The 17981-nt window shown below is 36.7% G+C and overlaps 1 protein-coding gene and 1 pseudogene across 8 annotated transcripts in view; one reads left to right on the forward strand and one right to left on the reverse strand.

Annotated features, from left to right (window-relative positions):
• The window catches only part of Ralyl (RALY RNA binding protein-like), a 710633-nt gene that overhangs the window by 196425 nt on the left and 496227 nt on the right, over positions 1 to 17981 (forward strand). The gene's annotated exons all lie outside the window — the stretch shown is intronic.
• Gm37164 lies at positions 1450 to 2101 on the reverse strand (annotated as a pseudogene).

A 17981-nucleotide genomic window follows, 5' to 3' on the forward strand; every position in this document is an offset into this window, starting at 1 on the left:
GCCTGAGCACTTTATATACCCACTCATCCTTCTAAGGAAATAGCATTATTTTCATAGAAGCAGTTGACGATTCAGAACAAACCTTTCAAAACAAATATCAAAACAAAACATACATAAAGCCAGTGGTTGCCTACTTTAAATATAAAACAAATCACTACAAGGATAACACGATGCAAACAAGTTATAATTACTGACATAGTTGGATTTGTTGCTGTCTACCGTCTTCAGTAAGGAACTGTTTTCTGTGACTTATTTAAAGATTGAACAAAGGAATAATAAAATTAACTAATTGAAGATTCTAAAAAGTCTTTGTATTTAAAGCAGTGCTTGATATAGTTGCCTTTTTCTCAAAAGTATTTTTAAAACGATTTTTCTGAACAAATGAACTACAATTTTTATTATTTATTCTTTAATCTTTTTTTACATTGCAGACTTCATCCCTGTCTCAGTCCACCCTCTGACTGTTTCATACTCCATACCTCCTCCACCCCTGCCTCCAAGAGGATGCCCCACATCAAAACCCACCCCACCAGACCTCTCCACTCCCCGGACCCCAAGTCTCTCCAGGCTTAGGTGCATCTTCTCTGAGTCCAGACCAGGAAGTCTTCTGCTGTATATGTGTTGGAAGCCTCATATCAGCTGGTGTATGAGGCTGGTTGGTGGTCCAGTGAGAGTTCCCCGGGGGTCCAGGGTAGTTGAGACTGCTGGTCTTCCTATAGGCTTGCCCTCCTCTTCAGCTTCTTCCAGCGATTCCCTTATTAAACCACAGGGGTCACCAGCTTCTGTCCATTGGTTGGGTGTAAATATCTGCATCTGACACTTTCAGCTGCTTGTTGGGCCTTTCAGGGATAGTCATGCTAGGCCTCTATTTTTGTTGTTGTTGTTGTTGTTTGTGTTTTTGTTTTTTTTTAATAAAAAATTGTATTTACTTAGAAGCATTCAGAATGTCAACAAAACAGCCGCATTTTTTTTAATTTTTGCAATTACAGAATGGTATTCAGTTAACAGAACAACAATTATTGTCGTTATAAGCTGCATCAGAGACAACTGAAGATGAAAAAAATAAAACCCAAAAATAAAACCAAAAGGAAAAAACAAAAACAAAAAACCAAACTACTGTCCCCATATATAACTAATTTGTGCTGTACACCAACAAGAACCTGCTTTAAATTTCCATGCCAATTTACAACCCCAGACTGTACCAGGCAAGGTTAGTGGCAATTGAAAATACCACCAGGACAGGGCTATCTAAAGACACATTCGGTAGTGTGTTAACTATACAATAAAAAAAAGACACTGTACAGTTTAAAAACAAATCTTACACAGCCTTACATTTCAATTTTTTCTTTAAAAGGAGTGAGTTGTGTACAGGGGGTTTAAATGCTTTATAGACAAGAAAAAAAAAATAAACTGCACTAGATCCAACTTTTCATCATCATCATCATCTTCTTATTCATCTTCCTCTTCCTCCTCTTCCTCATCCTCTTCATCCTCATCATCATCTTCCTCTTCCTCCTTTTTCTTGCTCTTTTCAGCCTTGACCACCCCCTTTTTCGCTGCATCAGTTTTCCTTTAGCTCTGTAGGCAGCAATATCCTTCTCGTACTTCTCCTTCAGCTTGGCAGCCTTCTTCCCATAGGGCTGCTTGTCATACACTGCAGTGTTGTTCCACATCTCTCCTAGTTTCTTTGCAACATCACCAATGGATAAGCCAGGATGCTCGCCTTTGATTTTGGGGCGGTACTCAGAACAGAACAAGAAGAAAGCCGAAGGAGGCCTCTTGGGTGCATTGGGGTCCTTGAACTTCTTTTTGGTCTCCCCTTTGGGGGGGATGTAGGTTTTCATTTCTCTTTCATAACGAGCCTTGTCAGCCTTTGCCATATCTTCAAATTTCCCCTTTTCTTTAGCAGACATGGTCTTCCACCTCTCTGAGCACTTCTTGGAGAACTCTGAGAAGTTGACAGAAGCATCCGGGTGCTTCTTCTTGTGCTCCTCCCGGCAAGTTTGCACAAAGAATGCATATGAGGACATTTTGCCTCTCGGCTTCTTAGGATCTCCTTTGCCCATGTTTAGTTGATTTTCCTCCACGAGGCACAGAGTTGCCCAGTGCCGGTCTGGCTCGCGCTTGCCCCGGCGCTGTCTCTATGTGTTTTTGTTTTTGTTTTTTTTTTTTTTGTTTCTTTGTTTTGTTTTTTTTCTTTAAATTAAGGAGTTTATTTGCTCTTTGTTTTTGTTTTGTTTTGTTTGTTTTTTGTTGTTTTTGTTTGTTTTTGCTTTTTCATTTTATTCTTTAACTTTTCTGGATTTTTAAGCACTTTTTTTTTCTTTTATTGGATATTTTCTTTATTTACGTTTCAAATGTTATCCTTTTTCCAGGTCTCCCCTCTGGAATACCCATATCCATTTCCCCATCCCCCTGTCTCTTTGGGGATACTCTCGCATACACATACACACCCACTCCTTCCTTCCCACACTGACATTCCCCCACACTGAGACATGAAACCCCTGAGGCCCAAGGGCTGTTCCTCCCACTGATGTCCAACAAGGTCATTCTCTGTCATGTAAGTGGCCAGAGCTATGTGTACTCTTTGGTTGGTGGCCCAGATTTTAAGCATCCCATAGCATCAGTAAGGGCCACCCCTTGAGCTGGATTCCAATTTGGGCCTGTCATTGGACCTCCATTTTCTCAGGCTTCTCTCCATTTTTGTTCATGCAGTTCTTTCAAACAGGAACAATTCTGGATCAGAGTTTTTGACTATGGGATGGCAATTCCATACCAACACTTAATGCCTTATCTTTCTACTGGAGGTAGACTCCACAAGTTCCCTCTCCCTACTGTAGGGCATTTCTTCTAAGGTCCCTCCCTTTGAATCCTGAGAGTTTCTCACCTCCCTAGCCTCTGTACATTCTAGAGCCCCCCCACCCCCACCTCCTAAAGTCCAAGGCTACCTGTTTTTATTCTTTCTGCTGACCCTCAGGGCTCAGTCCTGTTCCCCCACCCCCCAACTCCATACAATAGCTGATGATCATGTTCCCCTCTTCTCCTCCCTGTCCCATTTCCCACCCAGGTCCCTCGCTCTCCCCGACCCTGTTCCTGTGACTGATTTCTTCTTCCTCCCATGGGATTGAGGCATCCTCATGTGGGCCCTTTGATTTGTTAGCCTTCTTGAAGACTGTATCCTGGGAATTCTGTAATTTTTTTTGGCTAATATCCACTAATTAGTGAGTACATACTATGCATATCATTTGGGTCTGAGTTAGCTCACTCAGGATGATATTTTCTAGTTCCATCTATTTGCCTGCATACTCATGATGTCCTCATTCTTAATAGGTGAGTAGTATTCCATTGTGTGAATGAACAACATTTTCTGTATCTATTCTTCTGTTGTGGGACATCTGGGTTGTTTCCAGCTTCTGGGTATCACAAATAAGGCTGCTACGAATATAGTGGAATACGTGCCCTGTGGCATGGTGGGCATCTTTTGGCTATATGACCAAGAGTGGTATAGCTGTATCTTCAGTTAGATCTAGTTCCAATTTTTCTGAGGAACCTCCAAATTGATTTTTCAGAGTGGTTTTACCAGCTTGTAATCTCACCTGCAATGGAGGTGCATTGCATAAGCTACATTTTTAAGTTACTCCTAAATATGATCAAAACCAGATTGCCATTTAATATTTTTCATTTCAAGGAAATGTTTATTCTTATGTTCATTTATGTCTCCTACTTCTCTTTAATAATACTATTATTTAAAATACTTGAGTTAATTTATATCGTAGGGCCAGACATTCAGTGTTTCTTTTGTGTTCTGAGTTCACAGAATTAAAGAACACTGAATATATTTTGCTACATTTAACATTCTCAGTATGTTCAGCTTATAAATAAAATGATCTCCTATTATTACCAAAGTAATTGAGACTTTAATATCTTTAATTTTCTGGTATTGTGTATATCTCCAAAATGTTTGAAGAAATGCGTACAACTTAAATTAAATTTCATGGCTGCCTGCCTCTCTTTTGGTGCTGTGATGCATTTAAGAGACTGAGGAGTTCCTTTGGTGGAATTTCTCTGCTATGTGCTTAAATCATTCATTGATAGAATGTGTAAAACGTAAATGTTCCGAAGATCATTTTTGCTATAGAGGAAGAAAGAATAGAGCTTTGAGGATCAGATGGCTCCCAAAGATCCACCTCATGTATCTTGTTCAGATAGCAACTTACTTGCTTATGACAATTCTTTCCTTTTTCTTTCACTTCCCCCTGTATAAATGGACCCTTCAGCTTTGAGTTTGCCCTCATATGACTGTGATTAATTTTGCACATGAATCTGCTACTTTTGGTGAACTCCATGCTTGTGTTTATGGAGGCTTTGGCATACCAGAACACAGGTTCTAGTAGAGCATTGGTATTCCTCCCCTGTCCCCTTATATAAATGCTTGACTTTCAACTTAAATTTTGCTATTGGAAGCTAGCTGCCTGTTCTTAGCTCTTTGACTTTATTAGTGCTTATATTTTTCAAATGCAGTTCTATGCTTTACAGCCTGTGGACATCCCAAGTCAGTTTTCCATTTACACCAGCCTTTATTTCTAGAGCAAGGCAATATTTTTATTTGTTCCAAAGAAATAATAATGCATCTCCATCCATATATTATAATTATTAAGAATTCTCACCATAGGAGATGATGGGAGATACAATTCCTATAATTCCTATAATATTAGACTATATTAGTTAATCATGATTATTTAATTACAATATCATCAATAATAGCAATGGAAGATTGAAGATCAGACTAAGATCAAAGTACCTGAAAGGTGTAAATACAGTGGTTTTTGACACTTTGTAAAACTTTTCACTCACATACAATGGAGTTAATAGTTATTAAATCTATGCATGAACATGCTTATAAATATTATAATAGTGCTTCATATCATTCATATTATTCTGAGAGTATATTTATTTAGGATACTGATGCGGACTTTTTTAATTCATGCAACTTGAACTCAGTCAATGTCTTAGTCAGGGTTTCTATTCCTGCACAAGCATCATGACCAAGAAGCAGTTGGGGAGGAAAGGGTTTATTCAGCTTACAATTCCATACTGCTGTTTATTACCAAGGAAGTCAGGACTGGAACTCAAGCAGGTCAGAAAGCAGAAGCTGATGCAGAAGCCATGGAGGGATGTTCTTTACTGGCTCGCTTCCCCTGGCTTGCTCAGCCTGCTCTCTTATAGAACCAAGACTACCAGCCCAGAGATGGTCCCACCCACAAGGGACCTTTCCCCCTTGATCAGTAGTTGAGAAAATGCCTTACAGTTGGATCTCATGGAGGCATTTCCTGAACTGAAGCTCCTTTCTCTGTGATAACTCCAGCTGTGTCAAGTTGACACAAAACTAGCCAGTACAGTCAATCTGGCAATATTTTAAATTCTCTAGCGATAATATTAATAAACAAAAAGGTATGATTTAAACTCTATTAAGCTTAAAGATCTAGGCAAATATTTGTCTTAAAGAATTTTCTTGGCAAACTTGATATCTTAAATTTGGGCTAAGTGTGTTTTGCTTGTTTTATCTTTAGGGGCTAGGAAGTTTAGTGGTGGTATTCTGTGTGAATCCTAAAATACCAGATAACACATCTCTCTATAAAGAAATAAAATTTGGCATTTGAACTCTGTTGGAGTTCTAACTTTATACCTTTATTGTTATGAATGTTGCTTTTTCCTTATTAGATTTTGGCTTGTTTGTATGAGGCATAGAAATAATCCTACCCATTTCCCTTACCCCCATTCTTATTCTAGTTAAATGTTTTAGGCCTTAAGAACATGTATGCTTTTGTAGGGAACCCAAGTTCAGTTTCCACTCTCCAAGTCAGTCCATTCACAACTGCAGTTCCAGCTCCAGGAGATCTAGTGTCCTCTTCTGGTCCCTGTAGGCACTCATATACATATGCCATACACACACACACACACACACACACACACACACACACACACACACAAAGAGTGGGGGAATGAAAACAAAATCTTTAAAAAAATATATATGTAATCTGCATGACATGTGTGTTTTGTAAGTTATTAGCTCCATGTCCCTGTTCTGTGTGTTCTACCTGCCTTACATCTGTGAATGTCCCCAAAATCTTTCTCACTATGATCACACTTTATATATAGAACAAGGAGATTAGAATTGAAGCAAGCAATTAAACTCATTTGAGTTCATGGGCATTAATTTTTAAGAAATTTCACTGTGGGGTCTGTTGGGAAGGCAAAATTCTACCAATACTTTAATAGAGTCATAGTTTTTGTTTAATTGAACCTATTATGAATGAGAGTAGATGATCTTCCCATCACATAGGTATATTCAAAAGTGACTGCCAGTAGTCCTTCTTGATGGTTTCCTTCCTAGGACAGCTAGAATACTTTTTCTACTTTAACTCACTAAGCCATGAAGTTTTCTACCTGTACAAATGCTCAGTAAGTGGTAAAAGTTCATTCTGTTGCTTTGGAGTACAGAGAAAAGAAAGGAAGCAACCAGGCACTGTGATTTCCAAATTCAATTCCTGTGTGGACTAAAATTATAAGGTATCCACCTTATATCTTTTTTGTATAAAATTTAAGGAAGGCCTATGATAGTGGATAACTGTGGTGACTGTAAAAAAAAAATAAGAAAATTGGTTTATAAAATGTTCAGGAAGGCCCAATCTTGCTGTTCCAGAGTTTACTAGAAGGATTCAGAATTTTCAGTGTCAGTATGTTTTACAGAAGTTGAAGGTTTGGGGTGACCAAGTTCAGAAGAGCTACCAATATGCCAAGAGTAAAGGTGAGACAGAATCAATATCCTAACATTCAAAACACAAGAGGAAAGGCTTCATAAGAGAAAACGGTGAGTGGTGGAAGCCAGGAAGACTACCACTGACAGTATAAATATGGAATTTCTCATGGGAAAATGAAGATTCTAGTGGCATCCTATTGCCCCACTCTTAGAATATTTATGCATCTGTACTCAAGTTACATTATTCCATTTATTCTTTCATGAATTGTGTATTTTGCTATTTAAGTATAGGTTTTTAATTCACTGTGGGTTTCATAAATATTTCATCTGTACAAAGTATAGTTAGTCTTGGAATGTCTAGTTTGTGTATGGTAGCTTGGTTCTGCCTCCATCCTTTCTGAAAAGATAAGATTCTTCCACCTTTTTCCTATCCAGCATCCTCAGGCTACAGTCTTCTAAACTGCCCTCCAGTAAGCATTCTTGGTAACTCTTGGTCTTACTGCTGTCATCTTCCCTGTATAGAAATGCACTTGTAATATTATTTAAGCCATAGAACAGCATACACATGTATTAAAAGATGAGAAAAATAAAATGAAAATAAAATTTGGAAATTGCAAAAAAAAAAAAAAAAAAGAAAGAAAGAAAAGAAAGAAAAAAGAAAAAAAGAAAAGAAATGTGCTTGTGTTCCCTGAATTCCTGTAGCTCCCATTCCCTATCCAACTCATCAGCTGTTTTCTTTATTTCGAGTAAGTCTTTTGAAGTAATAACAAATTGTTTATCTCCAATGACTCAACTCACTCCCCACAGTTCGCACACTGCAGAGATTAAACATGTTCTACTTACCAACTCAATTAACCTCTTTCTACCCCACATCACATTTATCCTTCTTGATATATTTACCATGCCTTGCTGTCTTCTTGATAGTGCTCTGTGTGGTATCCTTTTCCTCAGCTTTCTCCCATTTACCTGATCATTATTTTTGTGGCCTTATTTAATGTAGTTCATCCTTCTCAAGACATATTTTATAGGAATAGTGGATATCCTCTGCAAAAAATTAAAGCAACACACTATAAATTATACACATTTTATTAATGTTTAGGAATATAATCCATATCTATTGTGGTTGTTTAATGCACTCTGATCTATGTCTGGAATGAATTAATATCATTAATGCTGTACTTATTTATATTGTCCATGTTTTCACCTCCTTCCATTATGATCAAGAAAATCGCACACAGCAAAGAAAAAATAAAACAAATATGAGATAACAAATATTCATTTCAAGTGTGAAATACCTTTTAGAACCAATTTTTATTATGAAATCTACATTTATTAAGCTAACACTCTCAAATTATTCTTTACCCTATAGGAATCTATACACTACTGAAACTGTAAAGAAAAGGCTCAGCAGCTTGTTCTGTAATGACTTGGATTATCAAATGTTTGCAAGCTAAATTCAAGATTGCTGTATAAATTTGAAGAATTAACAAAAGTTAAAGAATTAACTAGTTCAGTTCATAGGTATAATCTAATGTTGCTCAGACTATTTTATGTTTATTAGAATAATTATAATTATTCATTTATTCATATTTATTTAAGAGTTAAATGTTAAAGCGTTCTCAGAACTTTAAGTGCATTAAAAAATGTTCCATATAAATTATCTTGTCTTCCATTGTCAAATGTGAATTCTCAGCATTTCACCTGTCATCGTATTTCATGCAATGCATCATTCACAGTGCCTGTGTTTCTATATGCAAATCAGCAACGTTCATGCAGCCTGTCTGATTCAAGAAGCAAAGTTGTATTTCATTTCTGAGATTCTTTCATGGTAAAGATTTGACAAATCTCCTTTTTGGTTTATGATTGTGACTTCAATTGATCATCTGAATTTTGAACATACCAACATGAATCTGTTTTGTTTCCATGCTTAGTAACAGATCAATTCCTCAATAAGGGCAGTAGCCCAGGGACCTTCGGACATTAGATGATCAGCATTTCATATCTTATTGGCTTGCTATGAATGCATGCATTTATTTTATTTTTAAGAATATAATTATTTAACAAGTAAACCTATCATGGAATGGCTTGATATTTAAGTGTGTCATAGAAATATCGGAAAATACAGGTTTCTGTCAAAGGCTTTGACATAACTGAAGATCCTGATTCGTCCTGTGGATCACCTTGAAAAGTGCATTATTAACCTCCTAGTACTTGCACATCACAGTGGATGATGAGCTCCATATTCTTTGGAGGGTCAGAAAAATAGAAATGATACTTAACAGAAGACTCAAAATATTTTCAAAAATAGAGGAAACTTCTTTCCACATGATCGGAACCAAACCTCAAGGACTGAGGAAGGAAAGGGCATAAAGTGTCTAGGCAATGAAGATTCCACCTGAGTGAGTTTAGAAATTGAAGGGCATGTCCTTTAGATGTAAAGGGCTTAGAAAGGTAGCCAATTTTCTTAGAAAGTAAATATAATGAATGCCTGTACGTGAAAAAAAAAAAAAGGTTGTGCACACTAGTATACAAGGGTGACTGCACATTGTGCATACTGAAGCTCTCTCAACCCAGTTGAGGAACCCAGTTTAACAGGTACCACGGGAAGCAAAGGAAGACAAGAGCTGAGGGACTGTTCTCAAATAATGAGAAGTGGGCCATCTGAAGCTAAGTCTTTCACATCAGTTTAACACAGTAAGCTAGAGATAGAGACATAATATTTGAGATGATAATTGTGTAAAATGCCTCCAAACCCAAGAAAGAACTAATCTCTGCCAGTCAGAAAACACAGGACCATGCTCTCCATGTGTCCATCTCTTTGTGCTGGCTTCTTTGAGGAAAATTTCACCATGAAATTATCATTTCATCTGTACTAGCACTCATTTTTCTAAACTGTTTTCATTCTCATTATGCCCAGAAGAACAAAATGTAGCACAATCACTCTAGTTATAAAATTATCTGTTTAAGAAATATAAAAAGTTTTCTGTCCTTTAAAATGAGGATGTGAGTTCTTACCCTACCTAGATCACAATGTTGTTGTAAGGTTCAGAAGAGATGATGGATAGCAAAGCACTTTGAAAACTAAAATCCTTTACAAATGTGAGCTATCATCATTATAATTCTGCCATGCCCTGTGTGTGAACCTGGAACAAGTCTCAGTTTTCATCTTTCATGTCGCTCCTCTAATTCCTGTAGAGCATGTCCCACAAGATTATTATCATAGGACTCTATTTTAATCAACGACAAATGCATTTTCTTGAAAGCATAATATTGTTTCTATTACAGATATTCTTTGAACTCTGGAGGAAGCCTAATACACATTTCAAGGACCATTATACTTCTGAGGGATTTTTCCCTATCCCTTTCATTTCATAGCTGCTTCTTCCACATATTATATGGGTACAATGAATTTATTTCATCTCACAAAGTATTGTATCAAAACTTAACTGTTAAGTCTCATTCTTTCTCCCTTTTTCTGAGTCTCTGAATTTCAATTCTCAGTTCACATATTGGCCCCATGTGATGCCACCTATCCATCATAGGAATCAAACTAAACACTGAAGATGTTGTAAAACAGGGAAGATAAGATTTTGGCATCTTTTTTTTTTAGTGGAACTTAAAATTAGATGTTGGTAGGAACCCAACTCAAATGGTATTGAGTCCCTCAGTCTTCACTGTTTCTAATGCATGACATATGCCTGCTTTATTCCCTTACCAACTTAGTATTACCCCAATGTTTACAGGTAGTTTTGCTTTTTGCCTTTGACATAATAACAACAAAAGAGTAATGTAACCCCACATGCATAGCAAAGATACATTTCATGATTATCAATACTTGATAGAGCACTTTACTTGTATATAAACAATCATACATTCCATTAAGGTTTTCTGATTTTCATTTGGGGAACGGAAACTTTATTATAATAGATTATTCTTACTTTGCAAACTTCTTAGACAACAAAATAAATGTTGATTGGAATTTGAATCATGAACAGTTCAATTCAGTCACAGACAAGAAGGAGTTCTACTGTTAATGTGCATTTGGAGACACAGAAAATTCCATTTGCTAGATACTGTTTTAACAATATCCTTAAATTTGATCTACTTATGTAGGAGCAGAACTTGGATTAGAAGTGAACCTTCAGTGCTTCTTATTCCATGTGATGCAGAGTTTTAGAGCAAAAAGGATAAGAACACTGACATTATTTTGTATTCAGCTCTCAGGTTTGTGCAGTCACTTCCTAGATTTTGAGTTCTATGAAAAATTATTGAAAGATAAAGCCTGGGAAGAGGTTTTCATACCAGTACACAGTCCTGGCTCCCTTCTCATGGACTCTCCACATGCCTTCCCCTGAACAATCAGACCTTCCAGTCTCAGAGATGGACTCTTGAGCCGCTAAGTTTCTGTAGCATTTGCACTGTGAATTATGGCTTTGACACTGTCCATGTCCAGGCTGTACTTGATTACATAAACCGAACGCAGAGGACTCCATAAACTCTCCCTATAAACTGCTGTGTAAATGGCCCTGAATCTGACCACTCATTTTCTCATTTGAAGCTATTCGCCACGTGTACCAAGCTACATGTCTACAGGGCATGTTGTGGACTCGAGGTCCAGCTCTTCCCTGTTGGTCCTGCACTGCCTCTTCAGTTGCCCTCATTATATTTCACCTTGATAATAAACTCTTTTCCCTCCTTCTCTCCTTGGCACTTGCCCAAATCATTTCTAACATTCACTTAGACAAGAGGGCATCCTGTCAGTGCTTGGTTTTGTGTGATACTTAGATGAGGTCACCAAGCCACTGCAGATCCATAGATGGAAGAGAAAAACTACTCTTGAGAATATGCAGTAATTGCTGGAAGCTGCAACCTGTAATTACAGTTGCCACTCTGGAACTCTAGTGAAGCCTCCATAGTTAGCCTTTGACCTTATCCACCCTGACTCCCCCATCATGCTTTTCTCTTGCTCTTTCACTGGAATTCATATCAGACAAAGAAGTGATATTTTGATAGAAAAATGTATACTACTGCAAAAAAACTTTTAAAAAATGTGTATTAATTGACTTGATTGTGTAATATAAGTCATAATAGTTGAAACGTAACTACTAATAACATAATTTTTAAATTTAACAAAAAACATGAATTTTTTTAATACCATTTTACAGTTTTGAGCTCAAGGCAAATGACCTGTGTAGAACCTTGTTTAGCATTTCAATAAAGCTCTATGGAGTAGATGTCAATTTCATTGCGAGGTAAATACACTAAAGGAAATTGCTGAGGAAACCTGAGTCAGAATTCATAGCCATGTCAGATGCTGCAGCTAGGAACTCAAAACTTTAGTATTATACTTGTGTGTGTGTGTGTGTGTGTGTGTGAGAGAGAGAGAGAGAGAGAGAGAGAGAGAGAGAGAGAGAGAGAGAGAGAAGGAGAGAGAGAATTTCTCTTAGAACTTGTAGATTAGGTTAAACTGCCTGCCCAAGTGAGCTGCAGGAATCTGCCTGACTTTGCCTCTGAAGCACTAAGTTAGGAATTAGGCCATGTGGGCCCACCATGCCTGGGTTTTTATGTGGGTTCTGGTGGCCTATCCATCACAAATCCTCATGCTTTTTATGGTAAGGATTTCATCAGTGAGCAATATACCCAGACATAGTATTATACATTTGGGCCTATTTGTGGGCCTATTTGATACTGCCTCCTCCTTGCCCTCCTCTTCCTCTTTCTTCTCTTCCAGTGCTGCATTCTAGAGAAAAATTTTCCCTTACCTCCAAATTGGTTTTTGGAGTCATTATCAAGGAAATTTTCCCTGATTGACTTAACTCCTCTTTAGGGGAGTTAGATATTTGCGAAGCTAATTATGTCTGAGTTGGACTAAGCCAGTGTAGCAGATAATCTCTGAGTTAGCACTTAATTGAGTGTACACTGATTTGCTGGGATTAAGCTGGAGGCTTCTACTTACTTGTTCTCTTTCCTCTTTTCCTTCATCTAAAATAGACACAAAATGGCCACCTTATAAATTTACTGAAGAGTAGAGATAATATGTGTAAGTAGAGTAATTAAAGGTGACATGATGGTAAAGCTACCAGTAACTCATATTTATTAAAAAGATTTGCTGTGTCAGGCAGTGTGGTAAGAGCTTAATGGGCATTATCTGTAATCTTTTCATACTGATTTGATTGGAAGACCTCTTCTTAAATACAAAGAGTCCTTTCATTTTCTTCTTCAACCACATTATCAGATCTGGCATTTCATGTATATAAAACAGAAATCATAATTTTTAGATCTTTAGTAACAGGCACAACTTAATTATAATAGTTAAGACTAATTTTCAGTTATTAAAGTTTTCAGACCCTCCTGAATTCAGATGTAATTGAATCTCAGTATTTTTCATCAGTTTGAATGTGCCTCCTACAGTTTTCACTGTATAAAAAAAAAATGGCCTCTTTTATTTTTCTGGTTTCACCTCGGAACCTGTACTTTTTTTCTTGGCAGAAGTGCCTGTGTATGATGTGTATGTAGGAACAGTGCCTCCCACTATCCCTCATTCCTGAGACAAAAGACAGAATTTTAGTTGGTCTTAGTGGAACACTAATTTCAATCTATAGCAGTTAGTCCAGGAGTCTCATTGTAGGGGCTCTGCTTACTTTGACAGGTGGCAATGGAATTGTATTCAATTAGAGTTCTTTCCATAGAATCTACTGAGATGACGGGCCATGCAGACATCAAAGTCTTGCCAGCACAGAGATTGGAGGTTGGCTAGGTCTGGTATCCACAGATTGGACGTCAGCTAGGTTGGCTATCATCTCTCATTGTCCTCTGCTCATATTTCCTGCTCCCTTCTATCCTTAGAAGAAGAGTATGCAAGGGTTCACAGGGTCCCTGGAATTTAGGACCACAAGTCAATTTGAACAAGAATTTTCTCAATGTTTTAGAGATCAGGAGAAAACAGTTTGAATGTCTGCAGCAGTTGGAGTCTTGGTGACAGTAGTGGAGCATATTTGAAGAGGAGATACTCACAGTGCTTAGTTACAATGTTATTGCTGTGAAGTGACACCATGACCAAGATGACTCTTTTAAAGGCAAACTTTTAATTAAGTCTGGCTTACAGTTTCAGAGCTTCAGTCCTGGTACATGGCATTTTGCAGACAGACTTGATGCTAGAAGAGCTAAGATTTCTGCATCTTGATCAGAAGACAGTCAGAAAGAGAATATCTGCCCTCAGAAGGCAGTCAGAAGGAGGGTCTTTCATTAGGAGACCTCAAAGCCCTCCCCTACAGGGACATACTTCCCCCAAGGACACACTTCCTAATAGTGCCAATTCCTGGTAGGCCAAGTATTCAAACATATGAGTTCATGGAGGCCATCTATTCAAACCACCATACCCCCTTTTTTTCCTTCATTGGGTCTCTTGTTCTACAGTGCTTTGTTTTCTTATCCAAGCATTCTCCGAGGTTCTAACTTTAATGGGCCAGGTGAGAAGCTAAGTTGGTAGCTAGTGTGACTGCTTGGTAGGTTCTTTTCGGTTCCTTTATCCTATAGTTTCAACTGAAGGAAGATAAAGTCTTTCTTCACATTTGATCTTTTCTTTTCTTTTCTCTTCTTTTTCTTTTTGGTACCTATTTATAATTCAAAACTACTCATATTATACGTTATGTTCCCCACCAATACAAAGCTTGCATAGGAAAGTCAAAACCTGGTTTACATCAAGAATATTTTGATCCCAAATGTAATTCTTTCCCACTGCATTTTTTACTTTTGAGTGTTGTACAAAGTGGATATGTGAACTTTGTAACTGAACTGCAGGATAAGAAAAACTAGCTATGGAAATATTGAATATTTATTAAGTGTTTACCTCAGGACAACATATTTGGGCATATTGGAGCTTTTCTTGCTTTGTTGACTCCTGTACTTGAGCTTGTATCTATTGTCTCCATCTATAAATGAAAACAACAGTTGATATAGCTAAAGCTGTACCTAGCTCATTGTGTGAACGGAAAGCATATTTGGTAAATGAGAAACTGCAGGATTTCCGTTTTCGCTAGTGCCTCATTCCCAGCAAGCACTGCGTAAGTTCTGCCGAGCTCTGTCTCCTGTTTCTATTGTGTAGGTTTCAATGTTATTTGCCCATCCATCATCAGTGTATATGTTTAAGGAAATGCCTCTAACATTTTTATTGGATGGCTGCATTTCCCTTACTGGAAAGTAGAATTCCAGCCTTTGAAAGCAGACTGATTGAGAGTTGGAAATTTAATCAACAAGAACCAATTTAAAAGTGCCGAGTTGCAAGAAAATCTAGAGAATTCTAACTTTATATATAAAGTCTTTTTCTGCTCCACAAAAACCTCAACTTTCTTTTGGTTTGTAAGTTTAAAATATGCTGATGAATGACCACTGTAGAACCGTTTATTACAGAGCAGGCGTAACTCATATTTTTCAGTTCTCAAAGGGGAAATGTCTGGATAAGTTGTAGGGATTCTTGAGGTTATTATAGAAAAATTGTCTTCTCTGTCAGGTCTTCCACTGAAGACCAAGTAATGTTAAAGTGTATATGTATATATATATTCTTATAGGGTAGTGTTTGTTCTTTGAATATTTCCACGGGGTCTCTATATAAACTTTTGTCGGATGACTTAAACTGAATTTTAGTTGGTCTGCATGGAACGGTTTCTTTTAGGTTAAGTACATTTCAGGTCAAACAAAAATTTTAAAATTTAAAAACACATGCTTTACATTTGGAGCTCTACAAAATGTACAGCTAGTAAGAAAACATGCTGAGCAGCCTGGAAGAACTGAGGAGTGACTTGAGTGCACAGAGTCACTAGGAACCTCACTGCAGGACATACTCCCTTTGTGCTATGGCCTTCAGAGGGCTGCTCTCTATTTCTTGGTGCTGAAGTTTATCCAATAGTGTACTCACAGCACATTATTCCCTCAGTGAAGCTGGACTGGTGGGCTTTATTATGGAGTTTATACTATTGTAATTGTAATAGCATTGTGAAAAATAAACTGTTGTATGATGGAAATTTTTAATGTCTCAGGTTTCATATGATCTCCAATATCATCAATATTTGCACTTACTGTTTTCTTAGATAGTGTTAAAAACCTGTATTCTGGGCATGTGAAAATAAATAGCAGCTGGCCATATGAGGTCAAATGATAGTCTTGAATGGAATTAGTTACCTGTTATATTTAACTATTTTCCTGTCTGCGTTGACACCTTGTACCAGCACAAATTTATCTTTATTGGTTCCTATTATTTAAGATTCGAGGTGCTGTGTATCCAGGATTTCCACATTAGCATCATTTTCAAGGCTGCAATTAATTAAACAGACCTAGAAGCTTAGCTAGGAGCACCACTGGTAACAGAAGTGATTCTCACTTGGATGGTTCTTGGCAGGCACTCTTTAATGGTGAGCTTCAGTTCCTTGCTGGCTGCTGACTAGGCTATCCCTGCACTCCTCTGTATTGGAGCTGAACTCTTTACAGAACTCCTTCATCACAGTGTGGCAAAAAGAAAACAGTGGTCCTACCAGCCACAACAATGAGAATGTGAATACAAAAGCAGTCCCTCTTCGCATTTGCATGGACTGTTGGTTAGAAGCACATCACTCAGAGAAATGGGGACTCACCACAAAAGTCTTGTTGGCAGAACAGGCAAGACTTAACCAGTCAATCCATCACTTACTTCCAGTTTATCTAAGGCATTCTTAAACTCCCCGAGCATATTACATCAAAATAAAGTGACTGACAATGTGTAAAGTAATAATCATGCCATACCATCTTTCATATGCTTGCCCCACTCTTACTGCACAGCTAACACCAGGACACTGCTGTCTTAATTTTCTTCCTTCCCCTGCATATGCCAGCCTTCTAACACCTCAACAAACTTATTTGTCCTATGTATCACTCCAGCCATAGGCCACTCCTTTCTGGCCATATTTAAGATTAATTCACCTCACAATACCGAACAAAATTATTAAGAACATACTTATCAACACATTAGAAATCCAACTTACTATTAATAATACGAAACCCCTGTAATCATCAGTGAATGATTTTAATGTTTTAGCTTTAAACGAGAACAATAGTGTTCATGAAAGTTATTGATAATATACACTACATCAACAATCTAACTGCCGAAGGTAATACCATTAAGCCCTGCACAGTTCTGTTAGGTTTGTCAAAACAGTTGTGAAAAATTAAAGAAAAGTTAAAAAAAAAATACAGTTGGTTCCTCATGGCTCTTTCTATAATGTGATTAATTTAATAAACTTAGATGATATATTAATAATATTATTAAAATACTATCCCAAGTTCACATTTATATCAATGTCCAGTATTAATAAAAGTATGCAAAAATCGCCTACAATTGATATTTTTTCTCTAAAGGAAGAATCACTTTCTATCATTTGTTTGTCCCTAAGATAAATCATCTAACAGTTTGAGCATATACTGCTTTCCTACAGTTATACATATCGAAAGATTATTAGAATATTAATGTGAAAATTGTTCCAGATATACACCACGCTTGTTCATCAAAGGTAAATCTACAAATGATTTTGGATGTGGATTTTAATGTTTATGTTAATAAAATTTGTAATTTGAAATAATCATTTTTTATAAGATTTCTTCAAGTATATCAAAACCTCTTTTCCTCTTTGTTAACATTTTCTAACTTCATAGAAAAATGAAAGCTTCAGACATTTCCTAGAAATCCATTTATAAAATAATTTGAAATTAATAAATATATTTTAATGAAAAAAATAGACATTTCATAACACATATGTTTGGTAGCACTCAGGTTTCATGGAATATAATGAAATCACCATAGCCCATAGATGTGTTGCCTATATTTAACGTATTTTAGAAAGATAAAGTCATAGGTCTACTATTTAATATTTGGAAGTGAGTATTTACCACTATATTTTTAATTCTTTAATATAAACGTGATTAATACTTAGACTTTAGACATTCTTTGTTATTATCATTTCAGTCATTTTTAGATTTTTTTATTTACACTGTAAGTGTCATGGATTTTTTCATTCTATTTCTAACAGGATTCTTCATAATAATTTCAAGTGTAATTTTTATTAACTTTGGAATATTTAATTAAATAACTTAGAGTATAAAATATTTATGTTTTATAAAATATTCATTTGATTTAGAATATATATATTCAAATCACAAAAAAAATTATGAATCCTGTTTGCCAAAGGATAGGTAG

The sequence above is a fragment of the Mus musculus genome, chromosome 3, assembly GCF_000001635.26.
Source record: "Mus musculus strain C57BL/6J chromosome 3, GRCm38.p6 C57BL/6J".
Classification (NCBI taxonomy): domain Eukaryota; kingdom Metazoa; phylum Chordata; class Mammalia; order Rodentia; family Muridae; genus Mus; species Mus musculus.